At 45.8% G+C, this 10,150-nt stretch overlaps 1 long non-coding RNA gene across 2 annotated transcripts; it reads left to right on the top strand.

Annotated features, from left to right (window-relative positions):
- The first annotated feature begins 5,811 nt into the window (after nucleotides 1–5,811).
- Nucleotides 5,812–8,736, top strand: LOC134035011 (uncharacterized). 2 transcript variants are annotated; one of them, XR_009932295.1, is made up of 3 exons: nucleotides 5,812–5,982; nucleotides 7,333–7,577; nucleotides 8,268–8,736. It is a non-coding gene; the product is annotated as an uncharacterized LOC134035011 (long non-coding RNA). The 2 variants fall into 2 exon arrangements; XR_009932297.1 differs by having other exon boundaries at nucleotides 7,330–7,577.
- The last annotated feature ends 1,414 nt before the right edge of the window (nucleotides 8,737–10,150 follow it).

Here is a 10,150-nt window from a genome sequence, read left to right as displayed (position 1 = left end):
TTTATTTCTCTTAAACCAGGCTACTGTAGAGCTTCTACACGAGTCCAGAGACAATGTATATATCCCACCAACACCATACAGCCTGTGACTTATGGAGGACACAGTTCAAGCTTCAAATGTCTGTTCAATTCTTCATCCAGATTCAGTTGGCCTTTCCTCCAGGGTCCCTCTAGCTGGGAGCGGAGAGCAGAAGTGCCTTAGAAGACCATTACCACCACCCATACCAGACAGCTCATCAGACCAGCCCAGGATGAATGGGATTCAGTGCAGCTCAAGCGAAGCCAAAGATGGCCACTTAAAGATGTTAGCCTAAATGATGACCATCATTTCCACAAGCAGAGGAGAAGGTCGTTCACCATGACTGGTGCTAAGTGAGGGAGTGATGGTCTTGGAGACATTAGGAAAAGATAATGATTTACTGAGATGAGAGGGCCTCGATCGCACATTTGAAGTGGATGGTAATACGACTCTGAAGGATAGAAGGACAGTTAGGGAGAAGAACAGGAGGATTGCTGGGTGAAATTATGACCAAAGCGTTAACAAGTGACCCTCTCTGCATAAAATAGATGGGGCACTAAACATCTGTCTTCATTACTGTGGGCTCCAGGTCTGAAAGTCAAGTTCCTCCACCAGCCTTTCACTATAACTAGTTTCCATGGTTCCTTATACACTACAGTACCAAAGTTGTAGATTACAGTACCAGTAGTCTGTGTTCCTCCAGGCAGAGACAAGCCCAAACACGATGGATAGATTACATCGCCTGGGCGACTCCAAGCAGCAAATTGAACAGCGTGTGTTTTTCTCTTCTGAACTCGTCCAACGTGCTCTGGTCCCTAATTCTCCCTGGGGTCCCTCTGCCTCCTGCGAGACGGGGCCTGGCTGTTTCATTAAGAGCCCGTTCCTACCAGAGCAGGCCGTCCATCATGCACAACCTCCTCCTGTAGTTCTGGCTCCTGACTCCCTCAGCAGCGCTCAGACAGCCTGTGCCACGAGAAGCCAGCGCCCCAGACACAGACACACTGACAGACTTCACATGATGAGGCGTTGCTTCACCTGGGTTTGTTTACGGGTACTCAGGGATGCCTGGATACGCCCTACAATAGCAGTCTGGTCTGAGAATTTTCTGATTCAGTTGGTCAGTAGACGTCCTAGACAAGCAGGATGGACATCGAGGAGGTGAGAGCTGAGGATGATTAAGGCGGTTTGAATATGTCACCGAGTTAGGGTTAGGTTACTGTTGTGCAGGTTTACTGGTGTACAGGTGATCAAAGCATGTTTAGGTCCGTCAAAGATTCAGAATCATAGGACCTTGGGATGATACACTAAATGTTGACTTGTATTGATGTCAGAGTCAATATGATTAGTGTACTTGTAAATTACATAGATTTCCTTTATTTTGGTAGATATAAGAAGGTGGATTGGTCGAGTTATATGATACTGCAAATGTGACGTTTTCTCAGGAAAATGTGTTCCCACGTCCAGTTTCCCACAGCCCCAATAGGTTACTTTTTCTGTTCTCACTAATGGATCTGAAACTGTTCTCACTAATGGATCTGAGACCTTTGTTATTGATGCATTTACATAACTGTACTCGTCGGAAAAATTGAACTTTTAAGTACATTTCAAGCCAGATGCATATTACAGTTATTAATCTGTATTTTTCATGAGGAAAGCTATTTTGGATGTGATTACTGGGAAAGCACGCTGGATCAATCATGTCAGAGGCGAGGAACTGCATGGTCGCTCAAATGATCTTTGGCCATTTTCATCAAAAGCAACTTCAAATCAATACATACTTTAGCAGACCACCCCGGCATTAGGAAAATAGGCCCAGACTATAACTATGACAAATTATTCTGCTCTCTGTTGGGAAGGCAGAAGCATGATTGAAATTATTTTACAGTTTTCAAAGTGCTTTTTTGTTCACTTTTGCATGTGTTCCTTCAGGGACTCTATCCGGTCAGTCAGTAAACAACTCCAGACACATTTACAGTAGAAACAGCTTTTAATAAGCTGAATAAGATGGCTCTGCTGTCACCATGTATCCAGAGAAGAGACACGTAGCGTTTGCCTCCCAAAAAGCATAACAGTGTCACCCTGTGGTGAGCGAGCAATACTTCACTAAGACTAAGAACTCAGTCCAAGCGGTTACGTGGTCTGTTTCCTGTAATGTGTTCCTGGTGATCTACTCATGTGTAACCACCTCCACACCGGACACATGCTTTCTAGAACATTGTCCACATTCTGCATGTGCATGTTGGCTCCATTCCAGTAACGAGCTGGAACTTGATCTGCTTGCTTTTCACAGATGCTCCGCAATGCTGATCAGTTTCACTGGACCTATTTTTAACCCCTCTGCAGTCTACAGGACACATACATACATATACACACACTCACACAGACACTCACACACATGCATGCACACACACACATTCATACGCACACATAAACACACAAGGAAATGGCTGGCCAAAGTCCTCTCTCCCTTGTTTGGGTCTAAAAAAGTAAGAGTAAGCTCAAACTAGTGCCTCTGTTTTTCAACAGAACATCGACCCACAGACAAACTCGAGTCACGACGTCCCTGGGAGGTCTGGAGGTAAACTCGAGTCACAACGTCCCTGGGAGGTCTGGAGGTAAACTCGAGTCACAACGTCCCTGGGAGGTCTGGAGGTAGACTCGAGTCACGACGTCCCTGGGAGGTCTGGAGGTAGACTCGAGTCACAACGTCCCTGGGAGGTCTGGAGGTAAACTCGAGTCACAACGTCCCTGGGAGGTCTGGAGGTAAACTCGAGTCACGACGTCCCTGGGAGGTCTGGAGGTAAACTCGAGTCACGACGTCCCTGGGAGGTCTGGAGGTAGACTCGAGTCACAACGTCCCTGGGAGGTCTGGAGGTAGACTCGAGTCACAACGTCCCTGGGAGGTCTGGAGGTAAACTCGAGTCACGACGTCCCTGGGAGGTCTGGAGGTAGACTCGAGTCACAACGTCCCTGGGAGGTCTGGAGGTAAACTCGAGTCACGACGTCCCTGGGAGGTCTGGAGGTAAACTCAAGTCACGACGTCCCTGGGAGGTCTGGAGGTAGACTCGAGTCACAACGTCCCTGGGAGGTCTGGAGGTAAACTCGAGTCACGACGTCCCTGGGAGGTCTGGAGGTAGACTCGAGTCACAACGTCCCTGGGAGGTCTGGAGGTAGACTCGAGTCACAACGTCCCTGGGAGGTCTAGAGGTAGACTCGAGTCATGACGTCCCTGGGAAATCCGTTTAAGACCAGAAGCCCTGGGATTCACTCTGCTTTCTCTGATCTTGTTGTCACGTTGATTAATTGAATTCAGCTGTAGTATATGCAGTTTATCATTATTTAACTAAACAAAACAACTGTACTTATGTACAGACCATATGTTTTGGTGCTGCAGAAAACAGATTATACTATTAAAACACAACCATCTGTGAATAATGAATTTGACAGATAGCAGTATACACTCTGAATAAATAAGAAGTATAAATAAATATTCAGATGCTGAAAAACATTAGAAACAAGGAAGGATGCTTCACATCTGCACAGACTCTCACGAAGCGCTACATAATGTATATAATGAGTGAACAAAAATAATCTCTTAATCGTTGGGAGACCCTTACAGGCAGAGGTCTGAAAGAGAAAGCTTCTCTCACACCCGCATCTCTCTCTGGGTCACGTAGCCATGGAAACCGCTTCGGAGGGTTCCGAGGTCGTATTGAGAAGGGCAGGACTTCATCGAGGGAGGACAGTATTATTAAAAGGGTTTCGTAAGTGATGAATGAGGATCTATAAAATAAAAAACTGAGGGAAGAATATGAATATCATCATGTTGTGTGAACCCCGAAACACACACAGACATAGGCCTACCACACACATGCACACATCACATATACACTCCCTACACAGACACACCACACAAACACAACACCCACACACATTTTATGTGATAAATGACTCTTCTTCTGGTATAATTGTATCTTGTATAATTAAGCAGCAAAACCTGTAAAAGCACCTGGGTTCTGATGAAGATTTTCACACAATGGAATTGGTTAGCTCACAAAGACACACACACTCACACATGCTCTCACACACATGCTCTCACACACACACACATTTTACATTTAGTCATTTAGCAGACGCTCTTATCCAGAGTGACTTACAGTAAGTACAGGGACATTCCCCCCCGAGGCAAGTAGGGTGAAGTGCCTTGCCCAAGGACACAACGTCATTTGGCGCAGCCGGAATCCAACCTGTAACCTTCAGATTACTAGCCCGACTCCCTCACCGCTCAGCCACCTGACTCCCTGCATACATACAGTTCACACCTTAGGTGAGACCTCAGCACTGCTCGGTGAATATCATTATAAGATGGAGGGAAAAATAAAATAATTACTATTTAAATAGGAGGGAGAAAACCTACTTGGAGCAACTTAACGCTGCTGGCATCCCAAACAAAATGGTTTACAGAAAGTAGAGTAGAGTAGCACTTTATTGATCCCTGGGGTGCATTTCCCCACTAGAGCAGGATAATTACAGGCAGAGGAAGGAGGAGGTTGTGTGTCAGAGTGTCTCCAGTGTCTGGAGGCTCAGTCTCCCATCAGCGAGGGGTCGGGTTGGAGCTCCGAGACCCTGCCCCCTCCATCCATCACGCTGCTCCCCCGGAGACCCTGCTGACAGACGCCTGTTCCGGGACCAGGACAGAGAAAACATTTTACATTTACATATTTAGCAGACGCTCTTATCCAGAGCGACTTACAGTAAGTACAGGGACATTCTCCCCGAAGCAAGTAGGGTGAAGTGCCTTGCCCAAGGACACAACATCATTTGGCACGGCTGGGAATCGAACTGGCAACCTTCAGATTACTAGCCCAACTCCCTCACCGCTCAGCCACCTGACTCTCCGACTCTCCTCACCTGATTTTAATCACTGTAGTTTTACTGAAAGCGTGTGAGGGGGGGGGAGAGACACCATCAGACGTGAGGGGGGGGGGGAGAGACACCATCAGACGTGAGGGGGGGGAGAGACACCATCAGACGTGAGGGGGGGGGGGGGAGACCATCAGAGGTGAGGGGGGGGGAGTTTCTCACACAACTCCAGACTCCTCAGTCAGAGGGATACAAACCGGCTGTGTATCCACAGCATCATACAGCCACACTACATTTCTGAACTTTATTTAAATAAAACCCTTTTCTTTTCTTTTTTACGTTGTTAGGGTTTGAGAAAAGGAGAACTAAATGGCAGACCCTAACTCCACAGATGCATGTAGTTCAGTCACAACGTGATTTGATTTGAGCATTTATTGATAACCATAGACATGGAAATAGGTTTGACTTTGGCAGAGTGGATGTATCTAGGGGAAGCATACCCTGACTTTGCCTCTGCCTCTGCCACTGAGCAACATACATAGAATATGAGGCAGGGAGCCAATAGAGTAATATTCCCTCCTGATACACAGTAACATACAGACAACACGGGGGAGATGGAGGGGGGGGAGGCAGCAGCACAGATAACCCAACCAGGAGTGAGTGTACGAGTATCCGTGCTGCATTATATTGCCGCCTTATCGGACGTGGCCCAATGGGCTTGAAGCAGGTTAACACAGGTGTCGTTAATGAGTGTAATGAGGCGCGCTGCTCGAGTGCCATGCCTGAACTTGGCTTCGCTCATTTATGTTTGTCCAGACAGTCTTCATCTGACTTTGATGTAAACGTCAGGTTAATCATTTTTGTAGGCTTCACAGTAAAAGTCACTATAAATGTCACTGTAACTTCACAGTAAGTCACTATAAATGTCATTGTAACTTCACAGTCAATTTCATTGTAAATGTATTTGGTCCTCCACACAGCATCATCAACTAGTTTGCATAATGAGCAACCCAATTATTTTTAGCATGTCAGTTCAAACCTGTTCTATATAGGAATCTAATGTATTAAACATATGGAGGAGCATACGGGGCTTCTGAATCAGTAAGTAGAGATGCAGTAAGTAGAGATGTAGTGAGTAGAGATGCAGTGAGTAGAGATGCAGTGAGATGAGATGCAGTGAGTAGAGATGCAGTAAGTAGAGATGCAGTGAGTAGAGATGCAGTAAGTAGAGATGCAGTGAGTAGAGATGCAGTGAGTAGAGATGCAGTGAGTAGAGATGCAGTGAGTAGAGATGCAGTAAGTAGAGATGCAGTGAGTAGAGATGCAGTAAGTAGAGATGCAGTGAGTAGAGATGCAATAAGTAGAGATGCAGTAAGTAGAGATGGCAAATTGGCAGCTGAAGGTTGTTTCATCAAAACATTCAATAAATAAGGTCAATATAACATCCCTCAACCCTTGTTAGTGCTAGCTTTGAACCACACTAATGTGGTGTTGTGAAGGCCAACACTCGACTAATGTGGTCCAAAAGTATTTGCAGTGTCATAGATTTTGTGTTGCATTTTGTACCAAGTGTTCTGCTTCAGTCGTTGTGGTGATTCATGTGGTTTCTTGATGATTGTGAAGAGTGATCAGACACATTTTAAATAAAAGCTTCAATTAGTCCACCATGGGAAAGTGTGGACATGTTCTAGTCAGGTGAAATCACTCCATCGTTCTGATTGTGCAGACTGATTGCTATAAAAGGAGGGACTCTTTGCATATATTTATGTTTTTGCCAACAAAAGCCTTCAAAACATATTCAATGCGTATTGTTGTTTTTCAGTATACCATAGAAACGTGAAAAAAGAATCTACAAATACTGAACCAGCGAGCTTCGCAAATTACAAAATGTGCCACTGCCAATACTTTAGGTCACGACTGCCGATAGGATCGTCACATATCGAGCTCAGTTTGCTTGGAGTCTTAATCCAACAGTCAACAGAGCTAATAGTTCCTCATAACCAGTGCACCTAGATGAGCAGAATACACATGATGGATGGTATATTTACAAAGCACAGCATCACTACATGATCGGAGCAGTTGAGTCATTCGTCATTTCCAGCGTAAAATGTTCGGGTCCCGGACATTCATCAGTGTGTCACTGGGGGCTTCTCTCCCCAAGGTCCCAGAATGAATCATTACCGGATAATGAAGCTGGTGGGAATATTTCATGGTGGCTTTATCGTCATGGTGATTGATATGGACGGAACACTCCGTATTTAACGCTGCTGATTACTGAATTCAGGAAAGGCTGACGTGTTTACAGACAGCAGGCCAGCAGGAGGGATCCCATATCTGTTGTTTGAACCACATCTGCAGCTGGCTGTTTGCCAGGGGAATGCTGCACATTAATAAAGAGCTGTCAGTTCAGTGTCTGCTTGAGTTTAACATCTGTCTTCTATGTGTCAGCAGATTCTCAGGATGTAATAGTTCGCCTCTCTGAGCTGTAATGATGTCCAGGCTGTGGAGATTTGACAGTTATTAAGCAGGATTCAAGGTGGAATTTAAGTTCTTTACCGCAAACAAAAGGGATGATGCAGCAGAAACAGAATTTCAGCATCTGCATTCTTTTACACTTTTATCCGAAGCCACCGAAGAAATGGGATTTGAGTCTACGACAGAGATGGGAAGGAATGAAGTACAAATACTTTGCTACTGTACTTAAGTAGAATTTTTTCTTCACTATTTATTTTGATGACAACTTTTTACTTTCACTCCTTAAATCTTTTACACAAATATCTGTACTTTCTACTTTCACTGTTATTACACTGTTGTGATGTTATTATTACACTGTTGTTACACTGTTATTACACTGTTAGAACACGTTATTATTTTGTTATTACACTGTTAATTTGTTATTATTACACTGCTGTTGAACTGTTGTTACACAACAGTTTCAAACGCGGTTTCAAACGCGGTTTCAAACGCGGTTTCAAACGCGGTTTCAAACGCACTACCAGCAGACGGCGCCAACCGCAACACGGTTGGCGCCCTCTGCTGGTAGTGCATGTGAAACCCAAGTATAGCGGGAGGGTTTATTTAATTTGATGTACTTGGGAAATTGCCGCCCCCCTCTCCATGCCGCCCCGGGCGGCTGCCTGGTTCGCCCGTGCCTAAAAGTGCTACTGCTCCACTGTGAGCTTGTGGATCTGGTGGAGGAAGCGGGGGAACTGAGAGGATGTGTCAGAGACTTAGAGAGGAGCGGCGGGGCAGCGCTCGCTTCAGGACGGCAGCAGCTCTGCTCCTAGTCTGTAACAGAGATAAGGTGCTGATCCCTGTCTGACTAGCAGCCAAGCCCCCGGCGTTCCATCCTTCACCTTTTCCTGTTTGTATCTGTCCCGTATTAGCACGGGATGGACTGGCATTAATTGGACACATGTCACCGGTAAATGGATTTCTGGGAGGTCAAGTCAACTGAGGAGTGCCATGTTCGCAGTACCAAGACGACAGCACTCCGGCATTCAAACGCCAACAGGTGGTCCCTTCTACGACCCCAGTGTGAGGCCCCCCGTGTGACACAGACACAAAGTTGACCTCTGTGGTCAAGGAGGGTCTGTGTGTTTGTGTGTGTGTGTGTCCGTGCGTGTGTGTGTGCGTGTGTGTGCGTGCAGGGATTGGAGGGCAGAGCGTGAGACACTGCTGACTGCCTGTGGAGTCCTATCTGAAGGGAACTTAGGTGAGGGGAGTTACACATGAGCGGGAAACACCATGTCAGCCAGACGGGAGTGTGGATATCAGGCATGGAGCTGAAAAAAAAGACCCAGATCGTCTTCATGGCTGGAAATAGAGACGTTCTCTCTCTGTGACCATGTGACGAGTTGGGAGGGGGGACCATGTGACGAGCAGGACATGTCTGGGGGGGGGGGGGGGGGCGTGACCTAGGAGTTGCTCCTGTGATCACATTTCCCGCTAGGAGGACCACCTAAAGCAATCCAGACCAGATCTCCACCCAGAAGCACGTGGAGCTTCTATAAACCGATATGTGACTAAAACGGTGTTGCTCCTGAACCCTGGCAGTCTACTCATGTTCCCAGCCCCCCGTGAGAGGGGGTGAGAAAGAGGGAGGGGGGTCACAGCCCCTCCAGGCCTTGAAAGGTCCCCGTTGCCGTCACCACACAGGCATACGAGGACCGCTCCTGATCACACCACACAGGCATACGAGGACCGCTCCTGATCACACCACACAGGCATACGAGGACCGCTCCTGATCACAGTTATGCTTCCTTCTGCGGCTCATCAACGCATCCAGAATGTTCATATCCTTCATAAAGTCATAATCTCAGCAGTTAATCAATAAACTGCCCTCATTAGAGGTTTTCGCTGGTGTTTTGACCTGACTTGTTTATGTCTAGCAAAAACTATTGGCGGAATAACTTAGGATCATGCTAATGAATAAATAACAAGTAACAAGTATCTAAAACTGGATTTGGAAAGTGCATGAGAAAACTTTGTTCAGCCAACTGGACCCCCGAGAGAACTCGTCCTCCCTTCCTACACATCGTCATGACAGACAGGAAGGCAGGGAACATTTCACATTTCTGCTAAATTATTAATTAACATGTTTGCAGTTGGGATCGTCTTTTTTAGCCTCCCACCACACGCTTAGGGATCATCTGCTAACCTGCTACATGCCTCAGGCAGAGACTGCCCGGGTATTTATAAAGCTACACACCCCCCACTGGGTCCTCGTGTTAGCGTCTGAAAAACTGACGATATCATGTGAGTTTGTCATGTCATCTGAGTCAGTCGTCATGTGGTCTGATTGGTCCTGAAAGTCACAAACTCTTTTCTCACTGGTCTGGAACTTTATTTTGTCCTCGACTGCAGCATTCACTATGTGCACTATTTTAAGTCTCTTTGAAAAATGTCTCCCCCTAAATGAGTAAAGTGTTATTTGAATCCAGAAATAGGTTTGCCACATCTAACACGAGTAGAATTATGACGTGTTTATTTTAACCTTATGACTATCCTCACGAATCCAGTATTTATCAATATCAATCCAGCTTTAATCCCCTGTGCTTACATCAATCCAGTTATACAGACATGAGGTGTAATTCATGATCTTTATGCACGTCCAGGAAACAGAATATTACTGAGTGAATGTTCAGCTATCTGCAAACATGTCATATTTTTCAATTATTTAACACATTAATTAACACTGTATGGTCATTAACACTTAAATCACCTGGAATAATCACATCTACATAATGTCACGTCTGAAATAACAGCT

This window comes from Osmerus eperlanus, chromosome 1 (genome assembly GCF_963692335.1).
Source record: "Osmerus eperlanus chromosome 1, fOsmEpe2.1, whole genome shotgun sequence".
Classification (NCBI taxonomy): Eukaryota; Metazoa; Chordata; class Actinopteri; order Osmeriformes; family Osmeridae; genus Osmerus; species Osmerus eperlanus.
The sequence above is the reverse complement of the archived record's forward strand: the minus strand, read 5'-3'. Positions and strand labels throughout refer to the sequence as shown.